Below are 15,791 nucleotides of genomic sequence, written 5' to 3' on the forward strand. Positions count from 1 at the left end.
GGATACATGATAGTAGCAGAGAGAACATTTTAGGATTTGGGTGACTGGAGTCTTTGACAAATTTTGGGGGCCTTCTTCCTTCTTCTGACACCGCCTAGTATATAGGTTCTGGATGGCAGGAAGCTTGGCCCCAGTGATTACAGTACAGGAGGAGACTAAGCACACACCCCTGAGGGGCCCCCGTGTTAAGGATCAGCGTGGCATATGTGTTGTTGCCTACCCTTATATGCCCCCCAAAAGGTCTGCTCACAGCCCTGGACAAGAGTTACACACATATTAATGTTGTCCATGCCCAGGGCGCCTCTCCAGGGAACGGTTGGATGTCATCTTGCAATTGCCAATCAAAAAGGGGGTATTGGCTGTACCTGGCTGTACCTAGCTGTACCTGGCTGTACCTGGCTGTACCTAGCTGTACCTGGCTGTACCTGGCTGTACCTGACTGTACCTGGCTGTACCTGGCTGTACCTAGCTGTACCTGGCTGTACCTGGCTGTACCTGGCTGTACCTAGCTGTACCTGGCTGTACCTGGCTGTACCTAGCTGTACCTGGCTGTACCTGGCTGTACCTGACTGTACCTGGCTGTACCTGGCTGTACCTGGCTGTACCTAGCTGTACCTGGCTGTACCTGGCTGTACCTGACTGTACCTGGCTGTACCTGGCTGTACCTAGCTGTACCTAGCTGTACCTATCTGTACCTGGCTGTACCTAGCTGTACCTGGCTGTACCTAGCTGTACCTGGCTGTACCTGGCTGTACCTGGCTGTACCTAGCTGTACCTGACTGTACCTGGCTGTACCTAGCTGTACCTAGCTGTACCTAGCTGTACCTGGCTGTACCTAGCTGTACCTGGCTGTACCTGGCTGTACCTGGCTGTACCTAGCTGTACCTGACTGTACCTGGCTGTACCTGGCTGTACCTGACTGTACCTGGCTGTACCTGGCTGTACCTAGCTGTACCTAGCTGTACCTATCTGTACCTGGCTGTACCTAGCTGTACCTGGCTGTACCTAGCTGTACCTGGCTGTACCTGGCTGTACCTGGCTGTACCTAGCTGTACCTGACTGTACCTGGCTGTACCTAGCTGTACCTATCTGTACCTAGCTGTACCTGGCTGTACCTAGCTGTACCTAGCTGTACCTGGCTGTACCTAGCTGTACCTATCTGTACCTAGCTGTACCTAGCTGTACCTGGCTGTACCTGGCTGTACCTGGCTATACCTAGCTGTACCTAGCTGTACCTAGCTGTACCTGGGTAAAAAAAACTTTTTTGTGTTTTGTGCACAGCAGACATACGTGATATTGTGTCTTTTAAGACAATTGGTGTACGACACTTAAATAAAATAAATTACTGTTACAACAGAATTGTAAAACATTTCTGTTCTTTCTTCACACTAAAGATAAGATACACATCCAACACTGATGTAAACACAGTATTCCCTTAAAGCCACACTCTGTAGAATACACATCCAACACTGATGTAAAGACACTATCCTCTTAAAGCCACACTCTGTAGGATAAATATCCAAGGGTCCCTGCTCATCTGCGGGAACGTGCCTTAGGCATGCTGCAAGGAGGCATGAGGACTGCAGATGTGGCCAGGGCAATAAATTGCAATGTCCGTACTGTGAGACGCCTAAGACAGCGCTACAGGGAGACAGGACATACAGCTGATCGTCCTCGCAGTGGCAGACCACGTGTAACAGCACCTACACAGGATCGGTACATCTGAACATCTCACCTGCGGGACAAGTACATTATGGCAACAACAACTGCCTGAGTAACACCAGGAACGCACAATCCCTCCATCAGTGCTCAGACTGTCCGCAATAGGCTGAGAGAGGCTGGACTGAGGGCTTGTAGGCCTGTTGTCAGGCAGGTCCTCACTAGACATCACCGGCAACAACGTCGCCTATGGGCACAAACCCACCATCGCTGGACCAGACAGGACTGGCAAAAAGTGCTCTTCACTGACAAGTCACGGTTTTGTCTCCAGGGGTGATGGTCGGATTCGCGTTTATCGAAATGAGCGTTACACAGAGGCCTGTACTCTGGAGCGGGATCGACTTGGAGGTGGAGGGTCCGTCATGGTCTGGGGCGGTGTGTCACAGCATCATCGGACTGGGCTTGTTGTCATTGCAGGCAATCTCAACGCTGTCTCTCCATTCTGCACCATATGGTTTAAAGGTGATCTCCATTCTGCACCATATGGTTTAACAGTGATCTCCATTCTGCACCATATGGTTTAACAGTGATCTTCATTCTGCACCATATGGTTTAATGGTGATCTCTATTCTGCACCATATGGTTTAATGGTGATCTCCATTCTGCACCATATGGTTTAACAGTGATCTCCATTCTGCACCATATGGTTTAACAGTGATCTCCATTCTGCACCATATGGTTTAACAGTGATCTCCATTCTGCACCATATGGTTTAACAGTGATCTCCATTCTGCACCATATGGTTTAACGGTGATCTCCATTCTATGAAAGCTGCTCTTCTCATTCCAACCACAATCATAAATAACTCTCTTAATTCAGGCACTGTGCCTTATTCCCTGAAGACTCTGCCTCCATTAAACCAACCTTGAAAACACCTGGACTGGTGTCCACCTTCAGGTCGCCAGCTGTACAGTGTTTCCTCCGACACATTGGTGCGGCTGGCTTCCGGGGTAAGAGAGCAGTGTGTCAAGAAGCAGTGCGGCTGGCAGGGTTGTGTTTCGGTGGACGCATTGTTCTCAACCTTCGCCTCTCCTGAGTCTGTACGGGAGTTACAGCGACGGGACATCACGAAATTTGGGACAAAAAGGGGGAGATTTTGTTTTTTGAATACACCAGGACCCCAACACCCTAAACAATTACAGACCAATTGTTCTGCCTTTATTTTATCAGGCAGGTAAAATTAAGAACAAATTCTTATTGATGGCCTGGCTGTAATATACAAAGCCACTCTGTTAGATGTGATCAGACATTTAAAGCCACTCTGTTAGATGTGACCAGACTACTAGCGTCCCACCTCGACAACAGCCAGTGAATTGCAGGGCGCCATATTCAAAACAACAGAAATCCTATAATTAAAATTCCTCAAACATACAAGTATTTTACACCATTTTAAAGATCAACTTCTTGTAAATCCAGCTGAGTGCCCGATTTCAAATAGGCTTTATAGCGAAAGCACACCAACCGATTATGTTAGGTCAGCACCTAGTCACAGATAACCATACAGCCATTTTCCAGCCATGGAGAGGGCTCATAAAAGTAAGAAATAGCGATTTAAATGAATCACTAACCTTTGGTGATCTTCATCAGATGGCACTCACAGGACTTCATGTTACACAATAAATGCGTGTTTTGTTCGATAAAGTTAATCTTTGTCCAAAAATCTAATTTGAAATTGTTGTCATGTTCAGAATATTGCATTGTCTCAAACAAACATCCGGTGAAAGTGCAGAGAGCCACATCAATTAACAGAAATACTCATCATAAACATGGATAAAAGGTACAAGTGTTGAACATACGAATACAGATAAACTTCTCCTTAATGCAACCGCTGTGTCAGATTTGAAAAATGCTTTACGGCGAAAGCACACTTTGCGATTATGTTAGGTCAGCCCCTAGCCACAGAGAACCATACAGCCATTTTCCAACCACGGAGAGGAGTCACAAAAGTCTGAAATAGAGATTAAAATTAATCACTTACCTTTGATGATCTTCATCTGGTGGCACTCCCAGGTCTCCATGTTAGACAATAAATGTTTAAATGTTTAAATAAATGTAAATCTTTGTGTCCAAATACCTAATTTTGTTGGTGCGTTTTGTCCAGTAATCCGAATGCAGAAGGAGCGTGCACTAAGTCCAGCCGAAAAGTTTTTAAAAAGTACAACAAAAGTTAGTAGAAACATGCCAAACGATGTTTAAAATCAATCCTCAGGTTGTTTTTGTCAATAATATTTCAACCGGACAAAAGCTTCGTCAATAGGAAAGGAAAAACAAGAAAGGCGCGTTCCCGATCAGGCGCATGGCTGATAAATGGAAATTTCCACTGGCCACTGATTGAAAGTGCTGTTTCTCCCTCATTTTTTCAGATTAAAAGCCTGAAACAATGCCCAAACACTGGTCACATGTAGAGGAAGCCATAGAGCTCGTGAACTGGGTCCTAAGCCTTTGCACCTGGCTACTCCTACCCCGGTCAACAGCACTGCACCCCCCACAACAACTCGCCCAAGCCTTCCCCATTTCTCCTTCTCCCAAATCTGCTCAGCTGATGTTCTGAATGAGCTGCAAAATCTGGATCCCTACAAATCAGCCGGGCTAGACAATCTGGACCCTTTCTTTCTAAAATTATCTGCCAAAATTGTTGCCACCCCTATTACTAGCCTGTTCAACCTCTCTTTCGTGTCGTCTGAGATTCCCAAAGATTGGAAAGCCGCTGCGGTCATCCCCCTCTTCAAAGGGGGTGACACTCTTGACCCAAACTGCTACAGACCTATATCTATCCTACCATGCCTTTCTAAGGTCTTCGAAAGCCAAGTCAACAAACAGATTACCGACCATTTCGAATCTCACCATACCTTCTCTGCTATGCAATCTGGTTTCAGAGCTGGTCATGAGTGCACCTCAGCCACGCTCAAGGTCCTAAATGATATCTTAACCGCCATCGATAAGAAACATTACTGTGCAGCCGTATTCATTGATCTGGCCAAGGCTTTCGACTCTGTCAATCACCACATCCTCATCGGCAGACTCGACAGCCTTGGTTTCTCAAATGATTGCCTCGCCTGGTTCCCCAACTACTTCTCTGATAGATTTCAGTGTGTCAAATCGGAGGGTCTGCTGTCCGGACCTCTGGCAGTCTCTATGGGGGTGCCACAGGGTTCAATTCTTGGACCGGCTCTCTTCTCTGTATACATCAATGAGGTCGCTCTTGCTGCTGGTGAGTCTCTGATCCACCTCTACGCAGACGACACCATTCTGTATACTTCTGGCCCTTCTTTGGACACTGTGTTAACAACCCTCCAGGCAAGCTTCAATGCCATACAACTCTCCTTCCGTGGCCTCCAATTGCTCTTAAATACAAGTAAAACTAAATGCATGCTCTTCAACCGATCGCTACCTGTACCTACCCGCCTGTCCAACATTACTACTCTGGACGGCTCTGACTTAGAATACGTGGACAACTACAAATACTTAGGTGTCTGGTTAGACTGTAAACTCTCCTTCCAGACCCATATCAAACATCTCCAATCCAAAGTTAAATCTAGAATTGGCTTCCTATTTCGCAACAAAGCATCCTTCACTCATGCTGCCAAACATACCCTTGTAAAACTGACCATCCTACCAATCCTCGACTTTGGCGATGTCATTTACAAAATAGCCTCCAATACCCTACTCAACAAATTGGATGCAGTCTATCACAGTGCAATCCGTTTTGTCACCAAAGCCCCATATACTACCCACCATTGCGACCTGTACGCTCTCGTTGGCTGGCCCTCGCTTCATACTCGTCGCCAAACCCACCGGCTCCATGTCATCTACAAGACCCTGCTAGGTAAAGTCCCCCCTTATCTCAGCTCGCTGGTCACCATTGCATCTCCCACCTGTAGCACACGCTCCAGCAGGTATATCTCTCTAGTCACCCCCAAAACCAATTATTTCTTTGGCCGCCTCTCCTTCCAGTTCTCTGCTGCCAATGACTGGAACGAACTACAAAAATCTCTGAAACTGGAAACGCTTATCTCCCTCACTAGCTTTAAGCACCAACTGTCAGAGCAGCTCACAGATTACTGCACCTGTACATAGCCCACCTATAATTTAGCCCAAACAACTACCTCTTTCCCTACTGTATTTTATTTATTTATTTATTTTGCTCCTTTGCACCCCATTATTTTTATTTCTACTTTGCACATTCTCCCATTGCAAATCTACCATTCCAGTGTTTTACTTGCTATATTGTATTTACTTTGCCACCATGGCCTTTTTGCCTTTACCTCCCTTATCTCACCTCATTTGCTCACATCGTATATAGACTTGTTTATACTGTATTATTGACTGTATGTTTGTTTTACTCCATGTGTAACTCTGTGTTGTTGTATGTGTGGAACTGCTTTGCTTTATCTTGGCCAGGTAGCAATTGTAAATGAGAACTTGTTCTCAACTTGCCTCCCTGGTTAAATAAAGGTGTTCTCAACTTGCCTACCTGGTTAAATAAAGGTGTTCTCAACTTGCCTACCTGGTTAAATAAAGGTGTTCTCAACTAGCCTACCTGGTTAAATAAAGGTGTTCTCAACTAGCCTACCTGGTTAAATAAAGGTGTTCTCAACTAGCCTACCTGGTTAAATAAAGGTGTTCTCAACTAGCCTACCTGGTTAAATAAAGGTGTTCTCAACTAGCCTACCTGGTTAAATAAAGGTGTTCTCAACTAGCCTACCTGGTTAAATAAAGGTGTTCTCAACTAGCCTACCTGGTTAAATAAAGGTGTTCTCAACTAGCCTACCTGGTTAAATAAAGGTGTTCTCAACTAGCCTACCTGGTTAAATAAAGGTGTTCTCAACTAGCCTACCTGGTTAAATAAAGGTGTTCTCAACTAGCCTACCTGGTTAAATAAAGGTGTTCTCAACTAGCCTACCTGGTTAAATAAAGGTGTTCTCAACTAGCCTACCTGGTTAAATAAAGGTGAAAAAAAAAAAAAAAAAAAAAAAAAAAAGTATGGTGGATAGGCTTTCAATGGAAAAACATCCTTTAAAAATAATGGTACTTCCTAGTTGGATTTTCCTCGTTTTCACCTGCCATATCCATTCTGTTATACTCGCAGACATTATTTTAAGTTTTGGAAACTTTAGAGTGGAAGATTTAGGCAGTTTAATTTGGGCTTTTCATCCAAAATTCCAAATGCTGCACCCCTACCCTAGTGAAGTTAAAACCACTCTGTTAGATGTGACCACCCTATTAAAGACACTCTGTGTACTTCCCTGGTTAGGTTGCAGACGCATGCCAGATCTCATCTTACAACGTCTGAATAAGTATTTAACATATCAGCCAACCACATCATATGATATAGCATTCCGATGACCTACTGCACAGTTAAAGATGTGACACGCAACCATTGGTTGATGCAATGCAACATCTGCACGTCTCGTCGGTCAGGAACTCCACCAAGATCTGTATGTCATCATCATACTATTAATTTACAGCCCCTCTGTCAGATATAAATCATCAGAGTGGGAAACCAACTGACATGGAAACAATGGAGCAAATGTATCACTATCAGAGGGGTCTATTATGACATCAGATAGAACTACTCAGACATTCCAAATATCACTTGATTATCAGAGGGGTGAATTATGACATCATATAGAACTACTCAGACATTCCAAATATCACTTGATTATCAGAGGGGTGAATTATGACATCATATAGAACTACTCAGACATTCCAAATCAAGCTTCATCTGTAAAATGTGACCATGCTATTTATTTTACAGCCACTCTGTCAGATATAAATCATCAGAGTGGGCCACCAACTGAAATGGGTATGGGGAGAAACACCTCTGGTAGTGGGGTTACTAAGAGTCTGGAAGGTTACCGTTGTGGCTTGTTCCAGCAATGCATTGAAGGGTTCCTGCCAAGGTACGGAGGCCCTCCACAACGTTAAGAAGTAACTCCTTGTGTCTTCCAACGGTGGCTCCTTGGAGGGAAGCAATGGAGCAAAATGCATCACATCCAAATAGATTATCTGCTGGAGGAATGACACACTCAGATAAACACACAAACACACACATAGCCAGAGTTTTAAAATGATAATTTAATCACAGAGCAGTCTACATTAACACGGGCGTACTGTATATTTAAACTGAAATACTCCATATTCAATTCATGTTTTTCTAATAAAAACATACAAATCTATTTTTTGTACAGTTCGATTTCATATGGCATAATCAAAAAACACATTCGTCGTAAAAAATATAAGACAACGGGAGCACTGTAAGTTCTCTGATGATGTGATGTGAAATATCAATTTACAGGTCCTGGGAGCATTGGAAGGCTTATCTCCTGTGTGTGTCCTCATGTCTTTTCAAGTTCGCTAGCGAGGAAAATTTCTTTCTACACTGGGAGCAGTGGTAAGGCTTCTCCCCTGTGTGCAATCTCTTATGTTCTTTCAGGTGACTTAACTGGGCAAAACTCTTTCCACACTGAGAGCAGTGGTAAGGCTTCTCTCCGGTGTGTGTTCTTTGATGACGTTTCAGGTGACCTAACTGTGTAAAACGCTTTGCACACTGGGAGCAGTGGTATGGCTTTTCCCCTGTATGTATTCTCTCATGTTCTTTCAGGTCCCTTGACTGGTTAAAACTCTTTCCACACTGGGAGCAGTGGTGTGGCTTTTCTCCTGTATGTATTCTCTCATGATCTTTCAGGTCCCTTGACTGGTTAAAACTCTTTCCACACTGGGAGCAGTGGTATGGCTTTTCTCCTGTATGTATTCTCTCGTGCATTTTCAGGGACCCTATCCGGGTAAAACTCTTTCCACACTGGGAGCAGTGATGAGGAGTATTTCCTGTGTGTGTCCTTTCATGTCTTTTCAGGCTCGCTGACAAGGAAAAGTTCTTTCCACACTGGGCGCATTGGAAAGGTTTATCGCCTGTGTGCGTCTTCTCATGTATTTTCAGGCATCCTGATGAGGAAAATCTCTTTACACACAAGGAGCAGGGGTAAGGCTTGTCTCCTGTGTGCATTCTCTCATGCATTTTCAGGGACCCTATCCGGGTAAAACTCTTTCCACACTGGGAGCAGTGGTAAGGTTTATCACCTGTGTGTGTCCTCTCGTGTCTTTTCATGTTCCCTAACTGGGTAAAACTCTTTGCACACTGGGAGCAGTGGTATGGTCTTGCTGGTTTGGCCATTTCTTCCTTTGGTTCCTCAGAGTCTGGTCTTTCTCCTGCCAAAAACAAACAAAGTGTTTATTTAATCATAGAGACATGAATGAAACTTCCACATGATTCCACATATTTAATCCAAATCAGATCCATTTTACAGTGTGGCTTTAGAGGAATACAGAGAGATTCTGGTAACTAGCATTAGCGCAATGACTGGAAGTCTACAGGTACAGTCGCATATGCTAAATAAAATAAGGGCTAAATAAAACAAAGGTTAAATAAAATAAGGGTTAAATAAAATAAGGGTTAAATAAAATAAGGGTAAAATAAAATAAAGAGGGAAAAAGAAAGACATCCAGTCATTTCACTAACACTAGTTATCATTGGCTCACAAAACAACCTCTTAAGTTCCTTCCTGCTGCACACAGACACCATAACAACGGTATCCAGGACTGACAGAAAGAATCTCACGCTGTTCCTACATTAAAAAACAACATATTCAATGTAGAACTTCACTAGAATGTCCATACAGGGGGATTCCTCACTACGTGTCATCCTTCTACAGTAGAATGTCCATACAGAGGGATTCGTCACTACGTGTCATCCTTTTACAGTAGAATGTCCATACAGGGGGATTCACTACATGTCATCCTTCTACAGTAGAATGTCCATACAGGGGGAGATGAGATGATAATGTAGCAATACAGAGCCTGTTCTTCCATTTACAGCTGTTATGGAGATGAGATGATAATGTAGCAATACAAAGCCTGTTCTTCTATTTACAGCTGTTATGGAGATGAGGTGATAATGTAGCAATACAGAGCCTGTTCTTCTATTTACAGCTGTTATGGAGATGAGATGATAATGAAGCAATACAGAGCCTGTTCTTCCATTTACAGCTGTTATGGAGATGAGATGATAATGGAGCAATACAGAGCCTGTTCTTCTATTTACAGCTGTTATGGAGATGATCATGTAGCAATACAGAGCCTGTTCTTCTATATGGAGATGAGATGATCATGTAGCAATACAGAGCCTGTTCTTCTATATGGAGATGAGATGATAATGGAGCAATACAGAGCTTGTTCTTCCATTTACAGCCAAATTGAATTGCCTTGAGGTTTGTGTTTTTACAGACTTGTAAAGACAGGGGGGTTTACCGGGACAGGCAATGTGATATCCATCACTTTATTAACAATTTATCAGCGCTGGTTAATAAAGTAGCTTAAAAAAATAATTTTCTGCTGCTTACCCCACGGATCGGATCTGGATCCAACCAGGTCTATATGGAACCGAGACATTTGGTTTGTTCACAGGTTATGGATCCAACCAGGTCTATACGGAACCGAGACATTTGGTTTGATCACAGGTTATGGATCCAACCAGGTCTATACGGAACCGAGACATTTGGTTTGTTCACAGGTTATGGATCCAACCAGGTCTATACGGAACCGAGACATTTGGTTTGTTCACAGGTTATGGATCCAACCAGGTCTATACGGAACCGAGACATTTGGTTTGTTCACAGGTTATGGATCCAACCAGGTCTATACGGAACCGAGACATTTGGTTTGTTCACAGGTTATGGATCCAACCAGGTCTATATGGAACCGAGACATTTGGTTTGTTCACAGGTTATGGATCCAACCAGGTCTATACGGAACCGAGACATTTGGTTTGTTCACAGGTTATGGATCCAACCAGGTCTATACGGAACCGAGACATTTGGTTTGATCACAGGTTATGGATCCAACCAGGTCTATACGGAACCGAGACATTTGGTTTGTTCACAGGTTATGGATCCAACCAGGTCTATACGGAACCGAGACATTTGGTTTGTTCACAGGTTATGGATCCAACCAGGTCTATACGGAAGGTTATGAATCCAACCAGGTCTATACGGAAGGTTATGGATCCAACCAGGTCTATACGGAAGGTTATGGATCCAACCAGGTCTATACGGAAGGTTATGGATCCAACCAGGTCTATACGGAAGGTTATGGATCCAACCAGGTCTATACGGAAGGTTATGGATCCAACCAGGTCTATACGGAAGGTTATGGATCCAACCAGGTCTATACGGAAGGTTATGGATCCAACCAGGTCTATACGGAAGGTTATGGATCCAACCAGGTCTATACGGAAGGTTATGGATCCAACCAGGTCTATACGGAAGGTTATGGATCCAACCAGGTCTATACGGAAGATCCACATTGAACACCCTTTGTTTTTGTTTTTTTTCTGAAATAAATGGAGGAATTTCTTTTACATTAATTTATTAGTTAACGTTTTGAACTTTAAATTTCAACGTCTCCCCACCAACCATCAACCCCATTCACATGGGATTTGCGGAATGTTGCCCGGAAAAATAATAATTGGTCAACGTTTATATGGTCCCCTTTCACCCAGCTTACCTTTTACCACATTCTGGTCAGCAATTGCCTTTAATATCGCCATCGATTAGCTGCAACTGAGCAAGAGACATTCAACCTTTGACCTTGTTGTTGCGATCGTTGTAAATGGTAAATAATTAGTCAATATTTAGCTTTTAAATTGTGTTAATTTAACTGTTATTCACGGTACATACATCTTTATGTGCACCCTATATCCTTATTAATTTGGGTTTCAACACCTGAGGAAGTGGAAACTCAAATCACATTAGCTAGATCGCTACCTCTAAATAATAATACTACTCCTAACAGACCCATGGGGCGCCGGCCATGTCACCTTCATAATATATAAATCACATTAGCTAGATCTCTAAATAATAATACTACTCCTAACAGGCCCATGGGGCGCCGGCCATGTCACCTTCATAATATATTTTTTGTAAGCGTCAATTTTGACCATCCCACCCAACTATAAAACCAGCCTGGAACAAACTTGGGATTGTTCATGTAATAGGAACACACACACACTGCACATACCCTTTGATTTTCCCATGAAGAACTTAAACAATTTCAACAATATTTTTTATTCAATAGCTGGCCGAATTTCACGAAACTGGCACTTGACAACAACAAAAAATAAATTGCTCTTGGATCACTAAGATTCGATTGATCTATTTCATAATAATTGTTATGTTATTTTTATGTATAAATAATAAAAGCCTAAATTACTTAAGTATCCATTTAATTTTGACTAATAAATCCTAAATATTGGTGCGTAACGGTAATGACAAGAGGGTTTTGAAACGGTAATGACAAGAGGGTTTCGTAACGGTAATGACAAGAGGGTTTTGAAACGGTAATGACAAGAGGGTTTCATTACGGTAATGACAAGAGGGTTTCGTAACGGTAATGATAAGCTGGTTTCAGAAATGAGCGTTGCATAGATTGCCTTCAAAAAAACTGTACTAGAAATTCGGTACCCCAATACATCATCAGACTGTGTCATTTGTTAACACCAATTTCATAATAATAAAATCACTGATCTTAATGATGACCCCTCTTATGTAAGTATTGTAATACCACGCATGTATTCAGATCCAGAGTCATCGTGGAGGTACTCAGATCCAGAGTCATCGTGGAGGTACTCAGATCCAGAGTCATCGTGGAGGTACTCAGATCCAGAGTCATCGTGGAGGTACTCAGATCCAGAGTCATCGTGGAGGTACTCAGATCCAGAGTCATCGTGGAGGTACTAAGATCCAGAGTCATTGTGGAGGTACTCAGATCCAGAGTCAACGTGGAGGTACTCAGATCCAGAGTCATCGTGGAGGTACTCAGATCCAGAGTCATCGTGGAGGTCCTCAGATCCAGAGTCATCGTGGAGGTCCTCAGATCCAGAGTCATCGTGGAGGTACTCAGATCCAGAGTCATCGCGGAGGTACTCAGATCCAGAGTCATCGTGGAGGTCCTCAGATCCAGAGTCATCGTGGAGGTACTCAGATCCAGAGTCATCGTGGAGGTCCTCAGATCCAGAGTCATCGTGGAGGTACTCAGATCCAGAGTCATCGTGGAGGTCCTCAGATCCAGAGTCATCGTGGAGGTACTCAGATCCAGAGTCATCGTGGAGGTATTCAGATCCAGAGTCATCGCGGAGGTACTCAGATCCAGAGTTATCGTGGAGGTACTCAGATCCAGAGTCATCACGGAGGTCCTCAGATCCAGAGTCATCGTGGAGGTCCTCAGATCCAGAGTCATCGTGGAGGTACTCAGATCCAGAGTCATCGTGGAGGTACTCAGATCCAGAGTCATCGTGGAGGTCCTCAGATCCAGAGTCATCGTGGAGGTCCTCAGATCCAGAGTCATCGTGGAGGTATTCAGATCCAGAGTCATCGCGGAGGTACTCAGATCCAGAGTCATCGTGGAGGTCCTCAGATCCAGAGTCATCGCGGAGGTACTCAGATCCAGAGTCATCGCGGAGGTCCTCAGATCCAGAGTCATCGTGGAGGTACTCAGATCCAGAGACATCGTGGAGGTCCTCAGATCCAGAGTCATCGTGGAGGTCCTCAGATCCAGAGTCATCGTGGAGGTACTCAGATCCAGAGTCATCGTGGAGGTACTCAGATCCAGAGTCATCGTGGAGGTCCTCAGATCCAGAGTCATCGTGGAGGTCCTCAGATCCAGAGTCATCGTGGAGGTATTCAGATCCAGAGTCATCGCGGAGGTACTCAGATCCAGAGTCATCGTGGAGGTCCTCAGATCCAGAGTCATCGTGGAGGTACTCAGATCCAGAGTCATCGCGGAGGTCCTCAGATCCAGAGTCATCGTGGAGGTACTCAGATCCAGAGTCATCGTGGAGGTCCTCAGATCCAGAGTCATCGTGGAGGTCCTCAGATCCAGAGTCATCGTGGAGGTCCTCAGATCCAGAGTCATCGTGGAGGTAGTCAGATCCAGAGTCATCGCGGAGGTCCTCAGATCCAGAGTCATCGTGGAGGTCCTCAGATCCAGAGTCATCGTGGAGGTCCTCAGATCCAGAGTCATCGCGGAGGTCCTCAGATCCAGAGTCATCGTGGAGGTACTCAGATCCAGAGTCATCGCGGAGGTACTCAGATCCAGAGTCATCGCGTAGGTCCTCAGATCCAGAGTCATCGTGGAGGTCCTCAGATCCAGAGTCATCGTGGAGGTCCTCAGATCCAGAGTCATCGTGGAGGTCCTCAGATCCAGAGTCATCGTGGAGGTACTCAGATCCAGAGTCATCGCGGAGGTACTCAGATCCAGAGTCATCGCGTAGGTCCTCAGATCCAGAGTCATCGTGGAGGTCCTCAGATCCAGAGTCATCGCGGAGGTCCTCAGATCCAGAGTCATCGTGGAGGTCCTCAGATCCAGAGTCATCGTGGAGAAGAAACTAAAGTCTGAGGGCGTGGCGTTTGGACCGGAGCAAGGACATTGGGTAGCCGTCTGAAACAGAGAACGCCTCGTTGTATTTTTTGCCGATAGTTCAGCAACTTCTGCTGTTGTCTTGGTGTGGTGCAAAGGTGAAGTACGCCTCTGTTTCATGAAGCTGCCGAAGCAGTTCTTCCATTGCCAGGAGAAATGGTAATGCATGTTAATATACAGTACCAGTCAAAAGTTTGGACACACCTACTCATTCAAGGCCTTTTCTTTATTTTCTACTATGTTCTACATTGTGGAATAACAGTGAAGACATCAACACTATGACATAACACACATGGAATCATGTAGTAACCAGAAACAAAGAAGTGTTGAACAAATCCAGAATATCTTTTATATTTGAGATTCTTCAGAAAGCCACATCCTTTGCCTTGATGACAGCTTTGCTTTACTCTTGGCATTCTGTGGACGGGTCTCTCGGGTCTGTTCCTACTTTATTATGACGGTAGGTTTGTATCTTTAGTCGCATACGAGATCTCAGACAGAACGGGCACCATTTTGACGACACTTGGGTGAATGACGCGTCTTGCCGTAGAGATCCGGCATTTACATAATCACTAATGTGAACTGATGTACAGTCTAATCCTGTTCTGTACACCGGGTCATATTGTTTACCCAGTAACTAATATGAACTGATGTACAGTCTAATCCTGTTCTGTACACCGGGTCATACTGTTCACCCAGTAACTAATGTGAACTGATGTACATGTAGTGTAATCCTGTTCTGGCCACCGGGTCATACTGTTCACCCAGGAACTAATGTGAACTGATGTACAGTCTAATCCTGTTCTGGCCACCGGGTCATACTGTTCACCCATTAACTTAGACTGCAGTGATGCTGACATGCCATCAATGACGATACAGTCAGAATCTTTCTGGACTCTGTTTATTTACTAAGGTTCCCCTGAACTAGCTGGTGCCGAGGCAGCGGCTGCTCTTCCTGGGGTCCAAAGAAGGAATCAAAACACAACAAACAAAACCCAGTACTCCATTAACATCCAGAGACCCACACAGCTGAGTGCATTCGTCTCAAGATACCCAGGCCCAGACAGACATATACCACAGTGGTATCACATACCTAGGCCCAGACAGACATATACCACAGTGGTATCACATACCCAGGCCCAGACAGACATATATCACAGTGGTATCACATACCTAGGCCCAGACAGACATATATCACAGTGGTATCACATACCCAGGCCCAGACAGACATATATCACAGTGGTATCACATACCCAGGCCCAGACAGACATATATCACAGTGGTATCACATACCTAGGCCCAGACAAACATATATCACAGTGGTATCACATACCCAGGCCCAGACAAACATATATCACAGTGGTATCACATACCCAGGCCCAGACAGACATATATCACAGTGGTATCACATACCCAGGCCCAGACAAACATATATCACAGTGGTATCACATACCTAGGCCCAGACAGACATATATCACAGTGGTATCACATACCCAGGCCCAGACAGACATATATCACAGTGGTATCACATACCTAGGCCCAGACAGACATATATCACAGTGGTATCACATACCCAGGCCCAGACAGACATATACCACAGT

General features: G+C 44.5%; 1 pseudogene; it reads right to left on the minus strand.

Moving 5' to 3' along the window:
- Positions 1-8,119: 8,119 nt before the first annotated feature.
- LOC139370239 (zinc finger protein 239-like) lies at positions 8,120-13,362 on the minus strand (annotated as a pseudogene).
- Between the last annotated feature and the right edge of the window lie 2,429 nt (positions 13,363-15,791).

Source organism: Oncorhynchus clarkii, chromosome 17 (genome assembly GCF_045791955.1).
Source record: "Oncorhynchus clarkii lewisi isolate Uvic-CL-2024 chromosome 17, UVic_Ocla_1.0, whole genome shotgun sequence".
In the NCBI taxonomy this organism is placed as follows: domain Eukaryota; kingdom Metazoa; phylum Chordata; class Actinopteri; order Salmoniformes; family Salmonidae; genus Oncorhynchus; species Oncorhynchus clarkii.